Raw genomic sequence first — 27,782 nt, forward strand, 5'->3', positions numbered from 1 at the left:
AGCAGTGGTATCAACGCAGAGTACTAATTGTTGTGTTATATTTTGGAGCGGGAAAAATATTTGTACAACTTTTATCACGTACTTTTATCACATTATTTTATTAACCTTCTTTTATTAAGCATTATTTATATATTTTACGTCAAAAATGAAAATACTTTCTCTGCATTAAATTTTATAAATAAAAAAATATTAATAGATAAATAGATAGATATATAAATAAATAGAGACATAATAAATAGATAGAGACATGCTAGATAAAGAGATAGCTAAATAAATAGATGGAGACATAAATATAAAAAAAGAGAAGAAATGGGAGAGAGAAAAATTATTATGCTCATATATTTATATTTAAATATACATGCTTATACAATCTGTCAAACTAACATCGAGATGTATTTCTAAATACGAAACTTTATATACAAATTAATATATCAACAGATCCTAGTGTTGATCTTACCTCTTATTGAATTATGCATGGGCTGCAATAGCGCGGAGAAAAACATAGACTGCATTATATTATGCTTTTGCGGAATACTTGGTATACTAAAAATAACATAGTTCCGCATTTATGCTAACAACTTAATTAACAGCTACAAATCAGCTGTAAACGATTACCTGATGATTGAGAATGTAGAAGAACGTATCATTATGCGAAAACATGCACTTGCAGCAAGAATTATTTCATTTCCTCTGCTGATCTTCTCTTATTTTGTTATTACAATATATACGGTAACACCTTTTATGAACCATGGCGGAAGAAACCAAAACGTAACGGACGAGGAAATCATATTGGAATATCCATTACCATCAAAATGCACTATGAAATACTTCCATGCTCCAATAAGCATGTACAAAATATTTGTCATTATTCAAGCAATTTCACTGGTAATAGCGGTTAATGCTAATCACGGTAATATTTATTTGTTGTGTGACGTTTTTATGTATATTTTGTTTTAGTTCACATAAGTGTGTGGAAATTTTGAATTTTGAAATATAGTTATATATTACATATAATATATTGTATATACAATACATATATGTTTATACAGGGTGTCTGATAATAATCGCCCCACCCGTAATATGCAGGTAGAGCGGGTTAAACCGAGCAGGAAAGTCCTTTACCATTTTGCGAGTTTTGTAATAACTATTGAGAAATTAATTAAAAAAGATTCACCAATCAGCGAGTATAAGCTCGCAGCAAGAAGAGACAACTCAAAAGTAGGCGCGCGACAAAGTTTTGGAAGGAGTGCTTTACAAATGACAACAGTTAGGTACAAGCAATACATCCCTCTCGACGGCTGGCCACCTTGATGTGGTGGGAGGGCTCCCCTGAAGCTTCCCGCCCTGTGCGAGAAGTGGAAGGGATCTAAGAGCCAGCCAAAGGAGGAGCACACCTCTTGAAAAAAGCCGGGCAGGACGGGCTCGTTAGGTCTGGTGGAGCCAACCGTCCTAGGGGAAGGAAACCCCGAAATCTAACCAATTCTTTGTTACAGATGAAATGTCCACAAAGAAGAGAGCGAACGCCAAGGGTTCGGGTACCTTGGAACGGCAGAGGAGTGGTATCGTCCCAGCCACTCCTAGGTCGTCATCCGACGATGGGCTACCGGCCGTGTTGCCGACGGGCACGGCCGGGGAACGGACTACCGCCGAGGTGGACGTTGGGAGCGCGATGGATGTGGAGGTGGAGGATATCCCGCAGGAAGGGATACCCCCATCCCCAGAAACAGAGGCCGCTAAACCACCGAGCGGCGAGAAGAGGAAGACGAGGAGATCCCCGGTGGTCGTATTGGATCGGCTGCCGAGGTACTTAGGAGATTCCGAGATCGGCAACTCGACAGCCGATGAGTACCTCAAGTACGCCAACGAGATAGCCACTCCGGAGGATGACAGCGGGGAGAGTCGGTTACTCAAAGGGTTCCTCGCCGAGTACTACACCCGCAAGGGAAGGTGGATTCCCCCCGAAGAACGTGGGGCGAGTGCCGGGGGTGCATCCGGGGGCTCCAGGGTGGGTACTCCCTCGAGGGCCGCGCGGAGGCAGGAGGCGGAAGCCCGGCGGGTGACCAGGAGGACCACCGAGGTGGAAAGGCTCAGGACGAGGACTCCATCGAGCTCGAGCCTGGACCTTGGCACGGACGTGAGGAGCCGCAGTGTCTCTCCGATTCGGTCCGAGGACATGGAGTTGGCCGCCTTGGCCAGGAGGAAGAGAGGACGCCCACCGACGACGGGTGAATACGTCGGTAGGGCGGAGGCGATAGAGCGCCTCGCGGCGGCAAAGGAGCGGGAGCTGAGGGTTCTCGAGGAGGAGCGCTCCCTGCAGGTTGGGTTCGTTCCCCCGGAGACCCAAGGCACCCGCTCGCTGCCTTCGGAGCACGAGGTGGCCGAGCAGGCCCGGGACCTCACGGCGGCGGAGATCGAGAGGAGAGCGCGCGAGTCCCTTGGGGAGCTGGAGCGAATGGTGTCTGTCTCCAGTAACCTCAAGGGGACTTTTAAGCGCGGCATGCGCCTCACGGCGGTCAGGGTGAAGGCGTACTGCGCGGAGCTCCTTAGCCGGACCGGGACCGGCGAGGACTCGCAGGTGGGCCTCCTCCGTTCGGCCAACGAGTGGCTGAGGAGGAGATTGTCCGCCTGCGAGAGCGAGATCGCGGCGTTGAGGGAGGAGGTCGCGATTCTGAGGGGGGGCCAGGTGCCACGCCCTGAGGCAACCCCCCCGGACGGGAGGAGTCCCCCGTCGAAGGTCCTCAGGACCTTGCGGCCCTTGGGGGGCGACGACGGTGGGGGCGTCGGGGGGGGGCTCCCCGTTGGGGGGGGTCCCGAAAGGGGCCTTCGCGGCGGCGGGCTCCCCTCCCCCGGGGACCCCTACCCGAGGGGATAAGGAGGGCTCCGCGGAGTCAGTCCTGGGGGTTTCTGCGCGCGGTAAGGCCCGCAGGACCCTCGGGGACTCCCCGAGGGCCTCCATCCCTACTTCCCCCCGGTATGGCGGGGGGATGAGGATGGATATGGAGGAGGCGGGCACGGGGGGGCATTCGGGGCCCCTCTCGGTGGCCCAGGTGGAGGCCCTTCTGGCCTAAGACGCGTTGAGGAGCGCCTCATGTCCGCGCTCGGGCGGATCGGGGGCGGAGGAGGGACCGGCGGCAAGTCCGGGCGGGGCGGTGGGATGGAGGCTGCGGCCCGGCCCAGCGGCCGCAGAAGGCCAAGTTCCGGTAGGGGGGTGGGGGAGGGGCTCCGGCCCCCCCCGCTTACCCCGACCGGGCCCAGCAGCCCGAGAGGGGCGGATCCCGGAGGGGAAGTGGGAGGATGGCTGAGGCCTCTCCCGCTATTCCCGACCGGGCCCAGCAAGCGCCGCCTGCGGCGCCTCCTTCCGCGCAAGCGGGGGAGGCGTGGGTGCGGGTGGTGCGGAGGAGGGGGGGCGGGCGTGGGACCCACAGGGGTTCCCCCTCGCCTCCGCCCCTCCCCCGGGGACCGGTGGGCCTCCCGGTGGAGGGAGGAGAGGTGCCGCCCCTGCGCGGACGGCGCAGATCGGGAGGGCGAAGGGACGGAGGCCCCGGCCTCCGGGGCCGGCAGCGGTTTTGCTGTCGGCGCCGGAGGGTGCGGGGCTTACCGTCGGGGCGGCGATGGCCAGGGCCCGGGAGTGCATCGACCTCTCGGGACTGGGCATCGCCGACACTCGCGTGAGGAGCGCCGCGAATGGGGGGACCCTCATCGAGGTTCCCAGACCGGCGAGGGTCCGAGAGGAGGACCCTGAACCCCCCACGTCCGACGAGCTCGCGGACAGGCTCGCGGAAAGCCTCAGGGGGGTCTTGGAGGGGACAGGGGTCCGGGTTGCCCGGCCCTCTAAGTTCGCGGAGATGCGACTTAGAGGGCTGGACAGCTCGGTTACCCTGGAGGAAGTTAGGCGGGCCCTCACGGCCCTCGGGGGACCGACGGGCGGGGGTCTTCGGATCGGAGAGATCCGGAGGCCCGCGTCCGGCCCGGGGACCGTGTGGGTTCGGGCACCCGTTGCCCTCGTAAGGAGGGTGGCGGCTGCCGGGAGGGTGCGCGTGGGGTGGGCATGGGCACAGGTGGAGGTGCTTCGCGCCCGCCCCCTGCGCTGCTACCGCTGCCTGGCGATCGGCCACGTCAGGCAGCACTGCACGGAGGGTCGGGATCGGTCCGGGTTGTGCTACAGGTGTGGCACACCCGGACACCCCGCATCGAGGTGTCCGGCGAAGGTCCCCAGTTGTCCCGTTTGTGCGGACCTGGGGAGGCCGTCAGATCATTGCGTGGGGGCAAGGGGTTGTGCCCCTCCCCGCGCCGCGAGGGAAAGGAGGGGGGGGGGCCCGGTGCGTCGCAAGGGGCCCTGGGCCAGCCGCAGGAGACTGACCCATCCGCCGCGACGGAGGCGGCGGATCCCCATCCGACTACGGGGGATGGCACCATGGGGGGCGGAGGGACGGAGGATATGGAGGTGGAAGGTTTTCTTCCTCCTAGTCCTCCTCCCCCTCCAGCAGGGTGCCGTAGGGAGGATGTCCCCATATAAGAATGGGGACTCTGGGGAGGAAATATTTCCTCCCCAGCATGACGGTTGTCATCCGTGACTACTGGCAGGGGGCCTCTCTGAAGTAGTGCAGATGCCAGTTTCCGGAGAGGTCCCCGATAAAGCCAGGGATGGACAACCCGGAGGGGGTTTTAGTGGGTAGTCCCTCGACCGTCAGGTCGGGGGAAGTCCCACATAACCCCGCCTCGATTCCCCATCGGGGCGGGGTATGCGTAAAAGCATTTCCCCCTTCGTAACAAAAAAAAAAAAAGGTACAAGCAATACATAACGATGGATTCTCGCGTCTTAGCAACCACATATCAATACCGCTCATATAGGCCATCTTTTCTCACCGCGCGGTAATACTCGCGTGGATAGACTGATTTTTTAAAATTAATTTCTCATTAATTTCTCATTAATTTCTCGTTTAATCCGCTCTACCTGTACATTACTGGTAGGGCGACTATTATCAAATATCCTGTATATATGTATACATATATATGTATATACAGAGTGTTCGACAAGTAAGTGATCAAACGAAAGGTGGAAATAGAATGGATCAAATTGTAAGAAAAAGTCCTGCACCATTTTTTCTATAACGCTTAAGGGAATGTACAGGTCGTTTGTTTTACCGACAAAATACAAATATTAGTTAAAATACAAAATATTTTTATTGATTATAGATATCAACAAATCCTTTCCATGATTAAAATATATATAATAACGAAGTGCGGAGTTTATGATTTTGTATGAAATATGAAAAAAAATTACAGTTTTGTTATCGGCTTCTGCCGTCAACATTTACTTAATATAAAAAATTTGTAATCTGCATGTGCCTAATCAGTAAACACCGCACTTGGCATTTCATTAAAAAGTATAAGTGAACTTAGAGAAATAAGTTTAGAAGCTTTATAAAAAAGATTTTACGATGCAAAACTTTCATGCATATGTGTATGTGCGAGATGGAGGCTCAAGAGTAACTTCTTCTTCTTCTTCTTCTTCTTCTTCTTGTGAATGGCACCGGGCCTGAGATACACAGGCCCACACGGCCAAGTCGATGAATATAAATAGTGCTAATGTTGTAGATATCAAGTTGTGGGTTAGTATCAAAAATTTTATTTAGATGCGAGTTACTCATAGGATACTACAGAAAGAATTCCTCTTTAGAAGAGGAGAATAGAATTCAAAAATAAGGTCCAAAGGACACACGCATTACGTGAACACGTCCGTACTCGACCAAGGCCGCAACGGAAGTTGGCTCAAGAGTAAAACAGAGCAGCAGATTAGTTGCGTGATATCGATAGGCAGAGTTGCAATCTTACATGACAAGGACAGACATAATCGTACTATCTTTGTTTCTTTCATCTGTGTGAGTGTAATATACATATACGCATTAACATTATTGCAGTATCTTTTCTTTTTCGATTATACGCTCTTTCTAATCGCTCGCTCGCTATGTACTACATATCGCTTAGCTTCATGCTCCTCGCATATTCACTTACGCGTCCACTCGCGCTTCTCTCTCTCTCTCTGTCTCCCTCTCTCCCCCCTCCCCCCCTCTCTCTCTCTCTCTCTCTCTGCTCGTTCATTATTGTATTCTTTTATTCCCATTATTATATTCTTTTATTTCCTCAACTATGCTATTTCTTTTTAATTATTGCTATTTCTTTTATTCTTTCTATTCTCGTATCCCTACATAAAAATAAATAAATATATTTATTTATTTTTATTTTACACAGCATAAATGAGATATATTGTACAATACAAATTATTTTCTTTTTTTATTTTATTATAGTTAATACAATACATAATTACCTTCCACTATTGTTAAATACAATACATACACATACAAAAAAAACACGCACACATACATAATACTTTTTTTATTTATAAAATATACAATATCTTATTTATGCTTTATAAAATAAAGATGAATAAATTAATTTATTATCCTGTAGGAAAACAAGAATAGAAAGAATAAAAGTCGAACAAATAAAAGATTATAATAATGGGAATGAAAGAATACAATAAAGAATAAGTAGAGAAAGAGAGAGACAGAGAAGGAATGAGAAGCAAGCGAGATAGCTAATATTAAAGACTACCGAAGTCTCGCTCGCGAGGCTCGCTTTTTCTATAGTCTCTCGCGTTACATATACTGTAAAATTTTTGTTTTTTGCGCTTATTTAAAATAATTACAATGAATTAATGATATTTCACCGATTAAAATGATACCAAACACGAAATCGGATAATTTTTAATCAATTATGTAATTAAAATTATAATTACTTATTTCATTAAAAATAATCCGTTTTATGTCATATTTAATGTCATTTTAATCACAAAAATGTAATTAATCCATTACAATTATTTTCAGATATGTAAAATGCGAAATATATAACTTTTAGTTTCTATAATAAGGTGACATATACACGTCAAAGATTACAGATAAAGAGAGCCTTTTTTTTGTGACGGAGGGGAAATGCTTTTACGCATACCCCGCTTCGATGGGGTTCGAGGCGGGGTTATGTGGGACTCACCCCGGCCTAAACAAACGGCCGGGGAATACCCACTAAAACCCCTCCGGGTGGTCTTCTCGGGCGTTTCTGGGGGCCTCCCTGGAAACTGGCATATGCACTACTTCAGGGAGGCCCCCCGCCCACAAGCCTAGCCCCCTGGGGGAGTAGTTTAGCTCTCCCCCAGTGCCCACATTAAGACGTGGGCATCGGCTTCCCTAATTAGGCGAGAGGGGGACCACCGCCCCTCTCGCCTCCCTCCCAGTGTTAGTCCCGGCGGGGGCGTGGTCGGGCCCAGGTACCCCACCTGGGCTCCGACCACCGGGCCCGACCTCGGGAGAGACGTCCGCGACGAGTCAGCGGACGTCCCCCGAGTTCGTCGGGGCCCTGCGCTGGCGCAGGAGGTCTTTGATGGGGCCGGAACCGATCGTGGCCCGGCCCCCCCTCCCGCCCCCCCCCCTGTCTGGGGCGGGTTTCCGGGACCGCCATGGGCCAATGTGGCCCCGGCCCCCGTCGACCCACCCCGGGAGGTCCGTGGGGCGCGGCGATGACGTGCCGCACCCCTCTGACCAGGGGGTGCGGGGGGCCCGCGGGTCCTGCCCGTAGTGGGCCCTCCCCGCGTCCCCCCCCAGATCCCCCGGCTGCCCCTCCTCGGTCGCGAGCTCCCCGGCGTCCTCCGGGGAGCCGCTCCCGCTCTCGTTCGGCCTCCTCCTTCTGCAGCATTACTGCCTCGCAGAAGGAGAAGACCGCCCTCCAGGACTCCTCGCTCTCGAGCATAACACCCACGATGCTCGAGAGCGAGAAGTCATTATCCCCCCCTATTATTTGGACGAGGGCACGGCGCTCTTCCGCCCACGCTGGGCACACCTCCAGCGTGTGCTGCGCCGTGTCCTCGTCCGCGTCGCAATGGTGGCAGCGCGCGCTGTCCTCCTTCCCGATGCGACACAGGTATGCGCCAAAACATCCATGGCCTGTAAATACCTGTGTCGCACGGTATGACATCTCGCCATCCGCCCTCGTGACCCACTTGATCAAGTGAGGGCGGGTGGCCTCGACGACGCGCCTCCCCGTGTTGTCACGGGGGTCGGAGAGGTGCTCGTCCCACTTCTCCAGAGCGCGTCGCCTAGCCTGAAGCCTCACGGCGGCCTTGACCTTTGCGGTCAAAGTCACGCCTAGCCCGCCGAGCTCCCGCGTACGCCTGTACACAAAAGCGTACATATCGGCGTAGAGCTCGACGGGCGGCGTCCCTGCCAATAATGTGGCCGCCGTGTGCGACACCGTCCTATATCCGCGGACCACCCTGATGGCCACCCTCCGAAATACACGGCGCAGCAGCATCTTGCTGCGCCTATTGGCCATCAGGGCGTCCGCCCACACTGGTGACCCATAAAGGGCCACCGCCCGGACGGTGTTCGCATAGAGGCGACGCACCCGGCCATCCGGGCCCCCGAGATTGGGCAGGAGTCGGCTCAGGCTAAGTGCCACCGACTCCGCCCTGGGGGCCAGGCGCCTAAAGTGCTCGCCAAAGCTCCAGGCCGCGTCCAGGTAGAGACCAAGGTACTTCAAATGGTCTCCCACCCGGACGGAGATGTCATCCACCGTGACATAGGCCTCGGGGGGAGAAGTCCTACGCTTCCCCCTATGCATGAATAGCGCTTCGGTTTTGTGAGGCGCTACCTGCAGGCCCATGCCACGGATAGCGCGGACAGCGCACGCTACCCCTAAGTTGGCGGTGTATACCGCATCCAAAAGAGAGCCTGGCGAGCGAGACTTCGGAACTTTTTGATGTTTATCATCTCGCTTGCTCCTTCATTCTTTCTTGGTCTCGCTTTTCTGGATTCTTCAGCATCGGGGATCTTTCCTTATGTACAAAATATAAATCTTTTATAAAATAAAAATAGAAACTTACATTTTGGATGTTATTAGTATGAATATAATTATAATTAATGAGATTCTTGCGATAAAAATGACATTAAATACGACATAAATCGTATAATTTTTAATAAAATAAATATAATCATAATTTCATAATACATAATTGATTAAAAATAATCCAATTTATGTCATGTTTGGTATCATTTTAATCGCAAGAATCTCATTAACCCATTATGACGTACTTAAAAAAATTAATTATTTATCATAATTAATAACTATTTCTAATTATAATAAATAATTATTATTTTAAAAAGCATGTATTATATGTTATTACGTTTTCGAAATTATTGCATTCACGATGCGAAAGTTTCAGTCAATCGCACGATCGTAAAAATAATATAATTAATAAATTACACTTGGCAAAATTTATTTTTATTCTGCTCAAATCAGATGTTCTAATATTAAAATGTATTGGTCGTATGTATTGTATGTATTAAGAGGATGCCGAACTGTCCTGTTTTACCGGCCATAATAATCATATTTTGTACACCGAAATTTTTTTATTGGTTACATGAAATGAGAAATCCTTTTCCACGATTAAAGTATATACATCAACAAAATGGGAACCTTGCGCTTTTATGTTAAAAACAAAGAAAAGCTAAAAAATCACAGTTTTTTTATCGGCTTCTTGCGTCAGGTCGTAACAATATTTGCTTAATATAAAAGTTGTGCAGTTTGTACGTACAAAATAAGACAAACCAAGATCTTTTTTACTAAGCTTCTAAATACACTTTTAAACATTCACTTATATTCTTTCATGGATTTCCGAGTGGGAAATCCATGAAAGAATATAAGTGAATGTTTAAAAGTGTATTTAGAAGCTTACTAAAAAAGATCTTGGTTTATAAAACTTTCGTGCATATGTATGTGTGCGAGATCGAGGCTCAAGAATAAAACAGAGCAGTAGATTAGTTGCGTGATGTTGCAATAGACGGAGCTGCAATTTTACATGACAAGGACAGACATAATAGTACTATCTTTGTCTCTTTCATGCGTGTGAGAGTAATATACATGTACGCACTAACATTATTGCAGCATCTTTTCTCTCTGATCATACGCTGTCTCTTTCTAATCGCTCGCTCGCTATGTACTACGTATCGCTTAGCTTCATGCTCCTCGCATATTCACTTACGCGTTCATTCGCGCTTCCCTCTCTCTCTCTCTCTCTCTCTCTCTCTCTCTCTCTCTCTCTCTCTCTCTTTCTGCTTGTTCATTATTGTATTCTTTTATTCCCATTATGATATTCTTTTATTTGCTCAACTTTTATTCTTTCTATTCTCGTCTCCCTACATGAAAATAAATAAATTTATTTATTTATTTTAATTTTATAAAGCATAAATGAGATACACAACAATAAGTTATTTTCTTTTTCTATTTAACTATAATTAAATACAACACATGTACATACAAAAATACACATAGTTAAATACTTTTTCTATTTATAAGATACACAATATCTCATTTATACTCTATAAAATAAAGATGAACAAATTAAAGATTAAATTAATATTTATTATCGAGTAGGAAGACGAGAATAAAAGTCGAATAACTAAGAGAATGTAATAATGCAAAAGAAAAAATACAATAAAGAACGAGCAGAGAAAGAGAGAAGGAGAGAGAGAGAGAGAGAGAGAGAGAGAGAGAGAGAGAGAGAGAGAGAGCGAGAGAGAGAGAGAGAGAGAGAGAGAGCAGCGTGAATGAACGTATAAACGAATGTGCGAGGAGCATGATATATATATATATATATATACATATATACTACATAGACACTAAATATGACATAAAGCGGATTATTTTTAATGAAATAAGTAATCATAATACTGTTATGCCTCCCTGGAGAGGCACGGTAATTGGGATCGTTTGCCGGGAGGAATTTGGGAATTCGGGCTTCGCCTGAGTAGCTCACGGAGGTTATTGATGATAGAGATAGACACTTTTGTAATTGAAATAACTATATATATCTGCTTTATTCGTAAATTGGCTTACAATTAATTACACAGTCCCGCACATTAACTCGCGTCGCGTATCGCGGTAGCGGATATCTTAACGGGCGCGTGTCTAGAGTCGAGTTTCGGTCTCGAGACTCGCCTCTCGCTTCTTCGTGTATATTTCTGCCGACTGCGTGGCTATTCAATATTATAATAATTATTGACACTCGCTTTGACACTCGCGGCGGTTAGCGATATTACTCGCATAAAGGAATAAAGATTGCGCGCGTTATGTAAATTATTGATCTAGACTGCCCGCGTAATATTAATGGTAAAGACTGCCCGCCGTTCGTTAGCGGTGGGTCTTTTTATTAACTCCCCTTGGCTTCTCGGGAGGGGGCCGTTTAGCGACAAGGCTGTGTGTCGTGTCGCTTGATTTTGGCAATATCCGGATGCAAGCTAAGAAGTTCTAAGTAGGATTTCTTTGCTTGCACTTTCGCAATTTCTTTATTCTTTTTTATTTCGCTTTTAAGTAGGACTTCTACGTTGCATTTTCGTAATGTCCTTCTTCCGCTTGCCTTGATTTCCGCGTTTTCGCAATGAAATGATTGCACAGTCGCTCGGGCTTCGCGCGTGGCTCGCGTTGTCAGCGCTTTGTTCGGTCAACGCTCGTAACGTGATCTGTATTCGCGTTACACGTTGAGCAATCATATAAAATAATATGTATTTAGAATAATACATTTAATAATTCGTGTATAGCCTGTTCGGGCTATAACATCCCTCCCCCGTAAGAAAAAGAAAAACGGAGGTGTGAAAGTGACGTTTTTCGCAAAACAAAATTTCTTCTTATTCTAATGTACAATATTTTCCCCGTATATAATATGAATATTATCATTTCTTATTCTAAAATCGTGTGCTTAAACTATGTTTTAGTATGGGTCTTGGGAATCCGTATGATATACATGCTTCGTTTTCTTCGTATATCCTGACTGACGGTCGTTTCGTATATTTCTTTTTATTTTTTATAATTGTATAAATTATTAATATTATTATAATTACTGTGGTTATTCCGCTTGTCGCCATAGGATATACGAATTATTTTTGTGTGAAGAATTTGTCGTTATTGTCTTGCAAATCGTTGTTCATCTCTTTTAATTTATTTTTTAATTCTGTTAATTCTGAATGTTGTACGATATTCTGTTGTTTCGTGTCTAGTATGTCTGTATTGTCTCGTATAAATGTAATATTAATTTCCGGTAAATACGTTTCTATTTCGCTACCTTGTATGACTTCTTTTGGTTGGATCGTCATTTCTGTTGTTATTAATTTACATTTATTTTGAAGAGTAATTTGCCCTGTTCCTTTAATTACTTTTCTAATCTCGTTATATTTTTCGCATTGAATTATTATTGATTGTTTGCGTACAGTTGAATATAGCCAAGTAAGTGGCTGTTGCAACGGTATCCATATCGTTTCTGTCGCAATTACATGTTTACTTTTGCAAGCCTCGTTCTGATTTTGTGGTTGCAAGTACATTTGTATTTCGCACGGTGTGTTTGGATTAATACGGTGTATTGATTGTGTTTTCTCGGACATGTATCTGGAATTTATTTGGATACACTTTTTTAAGTCGTCCTCTGTTATTATGATATACGTTAATCCTTCTCTATTAACTACGATTATTTCGTGGTTTATTTCCGCATGCGTAAATATATTTTTATGATCGTAAGTAGGTAATGGGGTTACCTTCATTATATCGTGTACTGGTTGTGAGATTAGTGGGAATCGCAATACAGTAAATATGATTGATCCTTCACGGTATGCAGTTATTTTAATATATTCTTCTAGTGCTAACCATTCATCGTTTCGGATTTCGAAACCAAAATATAAACCGTGAGGTAATTGGATAGTTGCTTCTTTTAAATGTGTTATAATGTCGCTAATAGGTGTTAGTCAGGGTTGGGAAAGTTACTTTATAAAAGTAACTCGTTACCGTTACTGTTATTTTTTCTAAAAAGTAACTCGTTACCGTTACTCGTTACTAATTTTAAAAAGTAACTCGTTACCGTTACAGTTACTAAAAAGTAACGAGTCGTTACAATTTCCGTTACTTTTTTACAATACAAACTAATAAATTATTTTGCATAAGAAAAACTTTTAAAAAATTGTAAGCAAGATTTCATTCAAGGTTTATTACAAAATAAATGATTAAATTTTATCGAAATTCTTTATTAATTTTTAATAAAATTTGTTGCTCCATAGTATCATCATTTAAATGCCCTCTTTGTGGTGTTAATACAGAGCCACCGATGCTAAACATTTTTCTACAGATGCACTGCTTGGTAGAGCTGTATTATATTTAATAAAAAGTTTTTTAAGTTTTGGATAGTCGTTTAACATTTCTATATTACAATTATTTGATTTTAAAAACCGTTGCAATTCTTCTTGTTCAGATTCATTTTGCACCGTTTTTTGCTCAAAAATGAAAAAATCATCGTGATCGTCAGATTTTCCAGCTTTTGAAGAATTTTCAGTTGATCGGATTCCCAATAAATCCTCCAAGTAATTTTCAGCACGTTTTCTTTTTTCTCCGGTTAACCAGTTTAACTTAAATTTTGGATGTAAACATGCTGCTATTATTAATTCTTTTGTTTCAAATATTGTAAGAAATCTAAAATCAAATATAGTAAATTAAGCGACATTGTTTGTTTTATTGAAATTAATACTTTTGAATCAATAGTTTAAAATAAAATAATATTTTTCAATTAAATCCTTATTTAAAATTAAATAACATATGTATTAATCAAATTAATAAGTTACCTTTTATTTAAACCTTGCTGAATAGCTTCAACTAATGAATGCCAATCTATAAGGTCAGATTTATTGAGATTTTCTAATTTTCGTTGCAAGGTACTTAGAACTGGTAGTAAATGAGAGCTCTGCTTTTCCGAAAAGATAAAGCTCTCATTGGATATCGCGCGTCGCGTCATCGCACTGGTCTGCAAGAGCCATAAGTTGATCAATCACATTCAAGCATTTTTACAACATAATAAGAATGCTAATTGGTCGATTTGTTTACGGCTTTACGGTTAAGATAAAAATTTTATCACGCACAATAGCAAGAATAATATCTTAAATAAATCAAAAAATTTGAAAAAAGTAACGATAAAAGTAACTGTTAAATTCGTTACTCGTTACCGAAAAATGTAACGAAGTTACTTTTTCCGTTACAAATAAAATTTGTAACGCCATTACCGTTACAGTTACCGAAAAAAAGTAACTGTAACGGTAACGGCGTTACAAGTAACGCGTTACTTCCCAACCCTGGTGTTAGTACGGGATGCATTGTGCCTTTGCGTACATATGTAAGATATTCTATTACGTCTTCCGCGTCTCGAATTAAATCTGTTATCATCGCGATGATTACCGTAAAATGTTCGGTTATTTCTTCGCGAGTACTGTATTCTCGAACATAATGATTTAATAATTTACCGTTATGGTCTAATATATTTTCTAGTTTATCTAGATGTACTATTGTACTGTTTAAAATTTTTATTTGATTTTTCGCGACATGTTGAATGGTTTGCTGATTATTTTGTAGGAGATTTAATTGTTCATTTATTAACTCTATATCTTTCGCGTCCATTGTACCGAACAATGTTTTCGCTATTTCGCCTATTCCGTCGATGAGACCTCTACGTCCGTTCGTCCGTGTCTTATATAGTGTATTTATTAGTCATCAATTTTGTTAACTGTTTCGACTTGTTTTTTACGATTTCCTTTAAATTGTCGCAAGTACGTTTATGGTGGAATTCCGATTTTATTTGTTCGCACATCTCGTGGTTTGTTGGATGTATTGGTTTATTTGCCATACTTTGTCGTTTAGCGTCGTTATATCTAATTTAATAACTAATTTCCACGTTTTTGTGGCTTGTTGCAATTGTCCGATTTTTTCGAAATATATGCCGGGATTGTGTAGGAATTCTTGAATTTTGTAAGGTGAATCCGTTTCATGTTGCCCCGTGCGACTCTCGGCCTGTCGGCTGTTCCAGCTGACGAGTATCCTGTAATTTTATATTAAATGTTTCATATACCCGTCTTATCGGCTTTTATTTTATGAGTTTAAGCTTTCTTCTTGCTAGCTTTTAGCGTCGCATGGTTTTTTTATTCAGTCGCGTTTTACTGACAAGTAACACTACCCAACTGATACTCACCGATTTGAATGAAACTTAACATACTTATTAAACACCGAAAAACATTAAATACGTGTTTTTTTGTTTTGGCTAAACACGATTTTTAGGGGTAGAAAGCACCCCTCAACCCTTGGAGGTGGAAACAATTATGGCTAATTATTTCTGAAACGATATATTTTCTGAAAAAAGTGCTTAGGACCAAAGTTGTAGAATTTAAAGTGATGCACTTGATGGCAACCTTGAAGTCGACCTTGAGGTCGATTTTCAAGGTCAATTAAATTTGGAAATAATTAGCCGTTGCCGGACTTTGACCACATCCTGTATCTATAATCAGTAATTTTATGCGTTGACTCTAAATCTGTCTTCAGAATTGATTTGTTGCGTTATTTTCCTAAAAAAAGAAAAAAACCTGACGTAATGGGAAAATAGGCGCAAATTTATAGAAAAAATAAGAAGCAGAAAAAAGTTTTGTAAGTAACTTCAGAATAGAAGTAAAGATAAGAAAACATAAAATGTCACTCTAATTATAAGTTAAACATTACCTTCATGCTATATTAGAAACTTAAAAATTTTTTTAAATTTTTATTGCTACTCTCGAATTATCCACAATATCTTTTATTCTTTATTTTGTATTAGGATTTCATTCGGACATATGATCAATTATTATTTTCCCGGCTGTCGTTGAGCAAGCATTTTCCAAAATTACTTCTTGATCAGTTATTTGCTATGAGCTATCTTGCTCGTGAATTTCGTTCGAATATACCTTCAATTATCATTTTCACATCTGTACTTGGGCGAGTGTTCATTGTTTATAGTTTTACGTCAATTGTTCTTACGGCTGCTGTTTCTCGTGAATGTTTTCAAAATTCTTTCGGAAAGTATTTACTGCAAGTACTTTTCCATCATTTGTTCCCACGACTATTTTTTGTGTTAATTTCATTTAGGCTTACAATCATAAACTCTGCTTTCTATGAATTTACTTTGAATCTCTGTTATAATATTATTAAAACATTGTTAATCTGTAAAATTTCATAATGTCATTAAACCTAAAAAATATTTTAAAGTTATTATGCTTCACTTTCGAGGGCCCAGTGTACAATATAGAATCTAGAATAACAGATGAAGAAAGATCATTCGCTTCTCAACTTGCAGATTTGATAAAAGACGCTATCAATTTTGATATATTTAAAGAGACTTATGATACTTTGAACTGTACTGATGCTAGTGTGATTCCTGATGCTGTTTTAGTTGAAGACATTCCCAGAAGATGTTTCGGAAGTTATGCAAGACGATACAAAATTCAGAGAAATTGTAGACATTGATTATAAGAAGAGAGTAATTGAATTTTGGCGATCTGGACAAAAGAAAAGAAGGAATATAGAATCAGTTAAAAACCAATTTAAGAAAGTTATAAATGTAACACAATTGTACCGATGGAAAGCACAAGTTGCTGAGGGTGAGTCAAGGACTGATAAATTGTTATATATCTCTCAATACGTTCTAGAACAATTTAACAGTGCATCTGATCGAAATCTATCCATTCACGATTTAGATCTAAAGAGATGGGCCTTGAAAGCAAAAGAGGTAGTTCATTTGCCTTCTCAATTATTTACGGCTTCATCAAAATGGATATACAACTTTAAAATACAACATGGTATTGTTTCAAGAAAAATAAATAAATTCGTGACACAAGCGCATATTTTAAATAAAGCAGAACTATTGAAACAATCTTCCAATTATGTGAGTCAAGTTAAACTAGAGATAGACTTGCTAGGAACAGCAAATGTTTACAATTCAGATCAATCAGGGTTCAATTTGGAAACACATGCTGGTCGTACATTAGCCTCAAAGGGTTCTTTGAAAGTGGAGTGTCTTGCTCAATCTTTGAATTCCTTGACTCACAGTTACACAATACAACCTTTAATATCTGCCAATGGTATCTTGAAATCCCCTTTATTAATAGTTCTGCAAGAAACAAGTGGCCGTTTCGGACCGATAATACAGAAGTCAATATACAAAGCAGATAATATCCTCGTTTTTGCCACAAAATCTGGCAAATTGACATCCGACATTATTATTAAATGGTTTGAAGATGTCTTCTTGCCTAATGCTGGCAAGAAGTCTATTTTGTGTTTGGACTCTTGGTCAGGACAAACAGAAAAGAAATTTGAAAATATAGACAAGGGTAATAACGAAGTAAAAATCCTTACAATTCCTGCAGGAACAACTGGCTTCACTCAACCATTGGATGTCTACGTATTCAGACCGTGGAAAAACTTCCTGAAACAATTTTCGGACTTAATTCTCTTATACAACTATGAATATTAACCTACATTTGAGGAATAACATTCTCAAAGTTCAATCATTAATCCACAATCAATTCTCATCACCCCGATTCCAAAACATGATTAAATATGCCTGGTGGAAAAGTGGATATATTGAAGAAAAACCAGATAGATGTGAAACGCCTGTTGATTTCTGTTGAAAGAATTGCGGTACAGTCTGCAAAATCTGCAATAACATTGCAGTAATAAAATGTGCGTGGTGTACTAACTCTCTGTGTATGGAGCATTTTTTGCGATAGAAGATAAAGCTATTCGTCATTATTGCCATGAATATAAAGAATAATGCCAATTATCATGGAATTTATACTCATAGACTATGAAAAGAAATCATGAAATCTTGCCTTCACTGGCTGGATCTCGACCATATCTTGCCTTTACTGGCTGGATTTCGCTCACATCTTGCCTTCACTGGCTGGATCTCGATCACATCTTGCCTTATTTGAATGAATAATTAACTTTTAATTCCTTTATTGATCGAATCATTGACTGATCTTGCCTTAATTGGTTGGATCAATGAACAATTTTAAATTACAGAGGTTTGTTTTATTTACAAATCACCAACGTTCTGAATGTAAAATTTTACGCTCTATCGATTCTCGGGATGAAAAGTAAACTACTCCCTTTGAAAAATATGAAATGATTTTCAAATGACCTTGAAAATCGACCTCAAGGTCGACTTCATGGTCGCCATCAACTGCATCACTGTGAACTCTACATCTTTGGTCCTAAGCACTTTTTTCAGAAAATGTATCGTTTCAGAAATAATTAGCCATAACTGTTTCCACCACCAGGGGTTGAGGGGTGCTTTCTACCCCTAAAAATCGTGTTTAGCCGAAACAAAAAAACACATATTTAATGTTTTTCGGTGTTTAATAAGTATGTTAAGTTTCATTCAAATCGGTGAGTATCAGTTGGGTAGTGTTACTTGTGAGTATACCACTAACATGGTTTGTGCGAATTTAATTGATCGGTCTCATTATCTTCCCTCTTTGGAGGAAGAGATCGACAGTGATGGTGCAGTGTTAATTATTGTGCCTCAAACGGATATGAACATGGTGGACGACGGTTTCGACGATGCTTTTTGGGTTTCTCGTTATGAAGCTTCTGATGGGTTCATCCCATTATTGCGACGACTTTGGTTGGGCCTGCCTCTACCCCCTCGAAATTCTCAGCGTCTTTTTATGGAGCAGATCCGTACACTCGGTATCTACGGAGGGCGAGGTCGGGCTACGCTCGAGCAGATGCGTCGCGTTCTGGATCGGATGTGATTAATCGGTCATTCCAACAACGACTAAGTAAGTTCTTATTTTAATTTTCTATAAATTGCTTTAATTTGTTCGTATGCATGCGCACTGCTTTCCTTCCTTTATTAATTGTATAATTCACGTCCGAATTTTTTTCGATTATTACGTACGGTCCGGTCCGTAGGGCTTCAAGTTTCTTAGATCGTCCGCGTCGGAGCGTCTCGTCGTGTACTAATACCTTGTCGCCGACTTTAAATTTTATTTCTTTAGTACTTCTGTCGTACTGTATTTTGGCTTTAATTTTTTCGTCTTTAATATGCTCTTTTGCGAGCTGACTCGTTGCCCTTAATCTTTCTTTCAATTCTTGTGCGTAATCGTTGTAATTATATGTCGGTTTAGACGGTCTCGTCAGTGACGTAGGTAGATCCGCTTAGTGCCCGTACACTAATTCGAAGGGTGTATACCCCGTAGCTGTATGTGGCGTCGTATTATATGTAAACATTGCGAACGGTATCCATTCGTCCCAGTCTGTCTGGTCTTCGTTTAGGTAGTGTCTTAAATATTTCGCTAATGTTCGATGCGATCGTTCTAACGCGCCATTACTTTCCGGATGATAGGCAGTTGTCTGTATTTTATTTATTTTTAGTAATTTACATGTATTTTTAAATATTTCGCTGAGGAAATTTGTGCCTTGGTCCGTTAAAATTTTTTCCGGTATTCCGTATTCAAGTACAATTTTAGTAACAAATTCTTTGCTGACCGTGTTCGCTTCTTGGTTTGGAATCGGTATCGCTTTGCTGAATTTCGTTAAATTGTCTTGGAATGTTAAGAGATATTTATTTCCGTTTGTAACTGTTAACGGTCCTACAATATCTAACGCGCATTTTTCGAAAGGTTTAGTAGGCGTATCTGTGATTATTAACGGTACTTTATTTTTTCGCGATAATTTATTTTTCTGGCATAGCTCGCATTTTGCAATGTATTTTTCTACATCTTTCGTTATTCCTGGCCAATTATAATTTAGGCGGATTCTTTTTATCGTGCGTTCAACTCCTTGATGTCCTCCCGTGGGTGCATCATGATATTCATATAATATCTGTTTCTTGTCTTCCTCTGTGTATATTTTTTCTTCGTCGGAGTTTGTTTCTTCTTCCATTACGGGGATTTCTCGTTCTTCCTCTTCTGTTTCATGCGCTTCTCTAATTACAATGCGGCTCAGTGCATCAGCGTTCGCGTTCGCTCGTCCGGCCTTATGGATGATTTCATAATCATATTCTTCGCGTTTTAATCTCCATCGGATTAATCTTGATCCGGGATCATTCACATTAAATAACCAGATTAATGGTTTGTGGTCGGTTACGATTTTAAATTTCGTACCGTATATGTATGGCCTAAAATATTTTACAGCCCATACAATTGCCAGTAATTCTTTCTCGGTTGTATTGTAATTCTGCTCCGCTCGCGATAAAACTCTGCTGGCGTAAGCAATTGGTCAGTCATTACCTACTTTTCCTTGTGACAATACTGCTCCGAGTGCATAGTCGGAAGCATCGGTGGTCACTATGAATTCTTGATTGAAATCTGGATACGTTAGCACTGGCGCAGTCATTAATTTTTCTTTTAATATTTCAAAAGCGTTTTGCTGTTTCATTGTCCACTCGAATTTTTCCGTTTTCTTTGTTAATTTCGTTAGTGGCTTGGCTATTTTTGAAAAATCTTCTATGAATTTTCTGTAGTATCCGGCTAGTCCTATGAAAGATTGTATATCTTTTACTTTCTTCGGCGTCAGAAATTCTTTTATTGCCGTTAACTTTAACGGGTCCGGAGATATTCCATTCTCCAAAATAATGTGACCTAGATAAATTACTTCTTTGCGCAAAAACTCGCATTTATCTGGTTGCAATTTTAGATTATTTTCTCGGAGTCTCTGTAGTACTTCCTTGAGTCTTCTATTGTGGTCCTCTAGGCTCGATCCGTATATGACGATGTCGTCTAAATAAACTAGACATTTAAGTCCTTGCATTCCGGTTAGAATTGAATTCATCAGTCTCTGGAATGTTGCTGGCACATTTTTCAATCCAAACGGCATTCTATTAAATTCATAGTGTCCGTAGGGCGTTGAAAAAGCTGTCTTTTGCTTATCTTGCTCAGCCATCGGTATCTGGTGATATCCTGACGCTAAGTCTAGTGTAGTAAAATATTTAGCGTTTCCTAGCTGGTCCAGTATATCGGTAATATTGGGCAGTGGAAATGAATCGCCTATTGTTAAGTCGTTTAGCTTCCGAAAATCTACTACTACTCGGGGCTTAGGTTTTCCGGATGCGTCGGCCTTTTTTGGTACCACCAATAAGGGTGCGTCCCATTGACTCGCGCTTGTTCGGATTATGCCATTTTTTAGCTTTTCTTGCACTTGTTTATTTACTTCCGTCTTGTGCTTCTCGGGAAGACGATACGGTCTCGTGTTCACCGGCGAGATGTCGACGCGCGTGTTTATCTCGTGCTCTACCGTCGCGGTGCACGTCAGTGGTTCTCCGTCCAACTGAAATGTATCGTAATATTCTTCGCATATCCGTAGGAGTGCCTGTTTTTCTTCCGTATTTAAATATTGCGTACGTAGTAGTTGTCAGATTTGTCCGTGTCTCGAGTTAGTATACTTAAAATTTTTTCTTGTTTCTACCGTATGTATTTTAGATTCGATTTCGCGTTCTATGCCTTCGAGGGTGACGTTCGGCGTCTGTATTTCGACTTCCGTATCGGTTGTATTTATGATGCTAACGGAACACGTGTAATCTTTAGGTTCTACTAAGCATCTTCCAAGGTAGATTCCTGGAGCTGTTTCCTCGGCTCGTACTATTCCTTTGTTGTCGCTTTTACGATGGTCTCGCTGCGCGGTTTTAGAATCGTTTTGTTAAGTGAATGGAATTTTAGTACGGCGTTTCCTATTTTTAATTAATTTTTATTATAATCGCAGGACACCAAATGTTGTCGAAGGAAATCAATTCCTAGTATTCCTTCACATTCGATCGGAATGTCGCCCTTTACCACGTAAAATGCATGTTTTACCTTATGGTTTTCTATCTTAATTGTGGCGTACATTTTTCCGATGGTGTGTATTTTATGTCCGTTTATGCCTGTGAGTGCGATTTTATCTTCGTGTATTAATGTGTCGTCTTTTAAATGTTTTAATTTTATCAATGAGATGGTCGATCCTGAGTCGTACAACATCTGTATTTTTCCATCTTTTGCTTGTCGCATTGGTAATGTTATTCGCAATAAGTCCGTCTTTTTCTGTGCGCGTGGCATATCTTTAATATGCGTAACGCGATACTCAGATGCAGATCGCGGTTGTCTCTTTCTCGCTTCCTCCTGCTCATCTTCGCTGCTGCTACTTGCGCTATCGGCGTTTCTTTTTTGTTGTCGCGATTTCTTTTCGCGTATATTTTCGCCGCGCGTTTTTTGCTGATTTTCGACTTTTAGTTTATTTGTCTATTTTTCGGTTTGCCGTTTAGGCTCCAGCATTCGTCGCGGCTGTGTCCTGTCTTTTTGCAATGTGTGCAGTATTTATTTATCGTGTTTATCCGCGAGGATTTTTCTGGTTTCGGCAGCGCGTATCGGCGACTTCGACAATCGTGTCCGTAATGTCTGTTTTTTCCGCATTTAAAGCATTGCAGGTTCGAACCTCGGTTATTTCGCGAGTAACTCAGTTCAGTTTTATTTTTATTAACAAAACTACTTGTTCTCGCCGTGCTAGCGCCCATTATCGCTTCTTGGAGCATTGTGTATCGCTGCGCGCGTACGAGTACTTGTAATTCGTCGTGTAATCCGATTTGGGAATTTATTAACGCCTGCTCTTGGATTGTTTGTTGAATCGTGCGTTTTGAGGTTGCGTAATGCTCCTTTCCTTCGATCATCGAATCATAATTTCATCGCTAGTAAATCAACGCGCTGTCCGAAAGCGTGCGCAGTTTCTTTCGGCTTTTGTTTTAGTGAATTGAATTCGATCTGTAAGTGGGTCGTGCTTTGTTTTGACTGGTAACAAGTCTCGAGTTGTTGTTTTAGTTCGTCGAAAGTCTGAATATTTTGTGTCTCGAAATCCTGCATGGCTTTTCCTTTCAGTTTTGTAAATAATATCGATTAATGATTCTTCATCCGCGGGATGTATGTTTTGAACGGCGTATGTGCATGCATTTAAAAATTCTAATAACTTATGTCGCGATGTTCCGTCAAATTCGGGAATCATTGCTCTTGCTTCTTTTAACGGTAAGTATTTCGGAGCGGTACTTCGTCGACTTCTGTCGCGTGCGGTTCGTCCGTATGTTCCATTAAACGCGTCGCTACCGTCTTCTGAGCGGTTATATCCGTGACGTGGTAACTCCATAATCGCGTCTTCTACTCGCGTTACTCGCCTGTTTAATGATCTTACTTCCGTGCGTATTTCATTTAATATTTCGAGAAGGTGCGCGTTGCCTCTTCCTTCTTCGTAGTTTGGTTCGGGAGGCGGCGTGCGAAACGAGTATTCGGGTAGTTGCTCGAGAACATGATTTATCTTGTACAACCGTACAAAGAATATTAAAAAAAGAAAAAATGTACGCGTTTCATTATACACGCGTGCAACATTTACGACCAGCAGATTATCCCGCAAGACGAAAATTTTTGCGAAAATTTTTTGCGAAACATCGAGATCCAAGATATTCCTCTCGTGTGTTGTTTAGCGATGAATCGCTATTCACACAGGAAGGAATTTTTAATATTCATAATATGCACTTTTGGAGCGAGAAAAATCTCAGAGTCACGCGTCTTCGAAATTTTCAAACTCGTTGGAAGATTAACGTGTGGGCTGGAATAATGGATACTGAAATACTTGGTCCAGTTATTCTTCCAGATACTTTAACTGGAAAAACTTACGTCGATTTTTGAACAGAAAATCTACCAGATTTTCTAGAAGATGTGCCATTATTTGAAAGAAACGAGATTGTCTTTCAACAATACGGTGCTGGGCCACACAACGCCAGGATCGTTACAAATTACTTAAACTAGCATTTTCCTGGACGCTGGATGGGTCGATATGGCCCGATACGTTGACCCGCAAGATTTCCGCATCTCAATCCTCTAGATTTCTTCTGATAGCGATATTGTAAGGAAGTAATTTATAAAACGCTTCCCAAAAATACCGAAGAATTTGAGACAAGAGGTAATGGAGAACGTCCAAAGAAATTTATTAAAACGCATGAGAGCTTGCATTAGGATGGATAGCGGGCATTTCGAGCATCTGCTCTAAAATTTTATTTTAATCAGTCCGCTTTTTTCAGAGCGACCAATACATTTTAACGTTGGAACATCTGATTTGAGCAGAATAAAAATAAATTTTCCCAAGTGTAATTTATTAATTACATTATTCTTGCGATCTTGCGATTGACTGAAACTTTCGCATCGTAAATGCAATAATTTCGAAAACGTGATAACATATAATACATGCTTTTTAAAATAATAATTATTTATTATAATTAGAAATAGTTATTAATTATGATAAGTAATTAATTTTTTTAAGTACGTCATTATACGTTTCATGTTTTCTACCGCATTCGTAATGCGAAGGTTTGAGAATATCGTTCGTCTTATCTCGCGTTAATCACGCGCCACGCGCCACACGCACGTCGCAACTTGCACGGTACATGTCGCATCGCTAGGCAACGTAACAATGTGATTGCGTAGTCTCCGCGGTACGTCGCTAAATAATAATCGTGCAGCAGTTAACGACAACACGTAGCATGAGGATTCGCTACGCTGTGAGTGAGCAGGTGACTGAATGAGTGCTCGAATAAGTGACCGAATGAGAGAGTGTATGAGTGTTGTGTAAAAGAGAGAAAGAGAGCGAGAAAAAAGTGTATGCGTACGTGCGTGCGTGTGTATAAACGTCCCTTCCCTTCCTCTTCCCCTCTCTCACTCCCTCTCTCTCCCTTTCTTTGTCTTTCTCTGTCTGTCTGTTTCTCTCTGCCTCTGTCTCTGTCTCTGTCTCTGTCTCTGTCTCTCTCTCTCTCTCTCTCTCTCTCTCTCTCTCTCTCTCTCTCTCTCTCTCTGTCTCTTCCTTTCTTTTACGCCATACACACATACGCCATAATCAGCTGATTGCAGCGTTTGACGAGCGGCGATCCGGAACAACTTTCGCTAAAGTGACGTTACTTTAAATACGTATTCCTGACGTAATTTTAAGACATTTTCTTCTTTACCAAAATTTTATTTAAAGCATAATTTTATGTTAGATAAAATAGTTAGCGACTCATGCGGTGGTAATCACGCGTTGGACGGTCATCTGCGGCGCGTTGCGCCGCTCCTGCCTGCCTTCTGTACTCGACGCGTGCCTTGCTAACTATTTTTGCTTATAACTCAAAAATTACGCTTCAATTCAAATTTTGGTAAAGGAAAAATCGTCTTAGAATCGTATCAGGAATACGTCATTTTAAGGATGGTAGGTTGTTCTGAAATACCCTGTATAAAATAAAAATAAATGAGTTTATTTATTTACATGTAGAGAGATAAGAATAAAATAGAAGAATAAATGTGGAACAAATACAAAAATATAATAATGAGAATGAAAGATTATGAATGAACAAAATAAGAGAGAGAGAAAGAGCGAGAGAAGCGCGAGTAAACTCGTAAGCAAATATGCTAGAAGAATAAAGCTAAGCGATATGCAGTACATAGTAAGTGAGCGATTAGAAAAAGAGATCCAGAGAGAAACAGATTAAGTGTAGAGAAAGAAGATATTAGAAATTGCGATATAGTTAGTGCGTACATGTATATTACTCTCTAACGCATGAATTACAGTTTGGTAATTTATCAAATAATTACTATATGTAAAGCAAGTAGTGATACTGGGCCGGTTCTAACTCAGGTCCTTTGAGGGGGGGTGAGGGGCGAGGGGAAACCGGCGCGGGGAGTATGACGTCACGGGGGGAAGGGGGGTTACGTCACCGGGGAGGTATGACATCACCGGGGGGGAGGGGTATGACGTCACGGGGGGGTGACGTCACGGAGGGTATGACGTCACGGGGAGGGTATGACGTCACGCCGGGAAAATGCGACGGAACGGTTGGCGCGGGGTCCGCGGAGAGGGGGAGGGGGGCCGCGGCGGAACAATAGGCGCGGGGGCCGCGGTGTGGGGGAGGGGGATCGCGTCCTAACCGATAGGCGGGGGACCCGCTAACCTAACCTAACCGATAAGCGAGGGGTCCGCGGTGAGGGGAAAGGGGGACCGCGCGAAACCGATAGGCGAGAGGTCCGCGGGGAAGAGGGAACGCGAAGGTACGATGCCGCGAGTAGGTGTTAGAGAGATAGCGCGAGGCGTCCGCAATGTGTAAGAGAAGGATAGCGCTAATGATATTCTATGGGCGTGGGAGAAGGATAGCGCGAGACGTCCATATGAGCGTAAGACAAGGATAGCGTTTGCATGCACGTGGGAAAAGGATGGCGCGAGGCATTCGCAATGTGTGGGAGAGGGATAGCGCGAGGCGTTCGCAATGTGTGGGAGAGGGATAGCGCGAGGCATTCGCAAGGCGGTGCGAGAGGGATAGCGTCCGCATGCACTTGAAAGAGAGATAGCGTCCGCAAGTTAAATTTTGCAGACTGTGCATATCTATTACACCGTTTTTATTCATGCATAAAGAATGGGATAAATAATTAAATTCACAGATAATTAGTCAAATAACTTATTTATTACAAGCCTCGTGAAGAATATCATTTACAGCACATGTCAATAACTTGCAATCTATGAGCGATTCGCTGTTAAACATATCACTTTCATGTATAGTTTTTGTAGCGTCGCATACATTAGCGATATTATTCTGTTGTAAAACAGTTACAAATTGTTTGAATTTTTCATTTACAATTTGCGTATTTTTGCATAACCAGTAATACATATGATCTACACATTTTTCAAAATCGAATAAATAGAATAGAGTTGTCGGCTTCATATATAAAGAATTATTTGATAATCCAATTTTTATAATATTCGAATCAGATATTTAACCACTTCAAATGTCAAATCTCGAATCCGCAATGGGATTTCAGTCGATTGTAGAAGCCGTTCAATGTCCGCACGTTTCTGCATTAGCGATTTCCAAGTTTCAAAGGGCAATATTATTTGATTGCCCCGATTACCGCCGAGAACCAATTCCACGCAAGATACAGCTCCAACGTTTATTCCAATGTCCAAATATTTGTATGACGTCGGAGTTAAGGCGTATCGTCTTCCGAGTATACCAACCGCGCGACGAGACTCGGATGAAATGCTAGGGAGTAAAAACAATATTATTTATATAAATATTTAAAAAGTATAAAAATTCTTCAAGTTAATTAAAACTTACTTGTTACATTTCTTCTTCTTACACGGTCAAGTTTCATCAGCATCTTGAATCGGAACGTAATAATTCATGTGGCTTCCTTCAGGGATACATTTTTATATGAACCTTTCACACAAGTGGTCGATGCAATACTGAACGTATTGAACATATTTAAAATATGTATTAGCGTTTCAAAATTGCAATGTGGTGGGGATTATTGATGACGCGATATTTTTTTCAATTTTTCCATTCAAGCGTCGATATACGGCTGCTTCGCGATGACATCATCACCAGGTGTGAAATTTAGCCGAATGCACAAAAATGCAACGTAATAAAATTTTCAAGCGCCGATGTGCGGCTGCTACGCGATGACATCGTCTATAGATATCAGATTTCAAACGCGCGTGTCAAAACATGACAAAATACTAAAATATAAGGATAATCCTCATGATTAAATTGCACTAACATTGGACAGCTGCATGTAATTTGAAACTTTTGCGATACACCTGGGATTTGACATCATCTCTAGACGACAAAATGCAATTATCGACATTAGCCAAAATGTACGTGACAAATCGCGAAATAAAGATTTAGATAGATACACATGATGGAAAGAGACATCGAGATAGAATATAAAATCGAGGTAAAGAGGCACACCCTGTCAGTATTTTCGCAAGGAGTTCCGAGACAAGAGCCGTTAATAAGCACATCGTGTTAGCAAAAATTTTTGGCATAAATTTAGAAAGATGGCGGAAAACAATGCCGAACAAAA

General features: G+C 42.0%; 1 pseudogene; it reads left to right on the plus strand.

Moving 5' to 3' along the window:
- Positions 1-27,782, plus strand: part of LOC138941803 (uncharacterized) — a 128,919-nt pseudogene that overhangs the window by 987 nt on the left and 100,150 nt on the right.

Source organism: Polyergus mexicanus, unplaced genomic scaffold (assembly GCF_030449975.1).
Source record: "Polyergus mexicanus isolate NDT 795.1 unplaced genomic scaffold, iyPolMexi1.0 SCAF_20, whole genome shotgun sequence".
Classification (NCBI taxonomy): domain Eukaryota; kingdom Metazoa; phylum Arthropoda; class Insecta; order Hymenoptera; family Formicidae; genus Polyergus; species Polyergus mexicanus.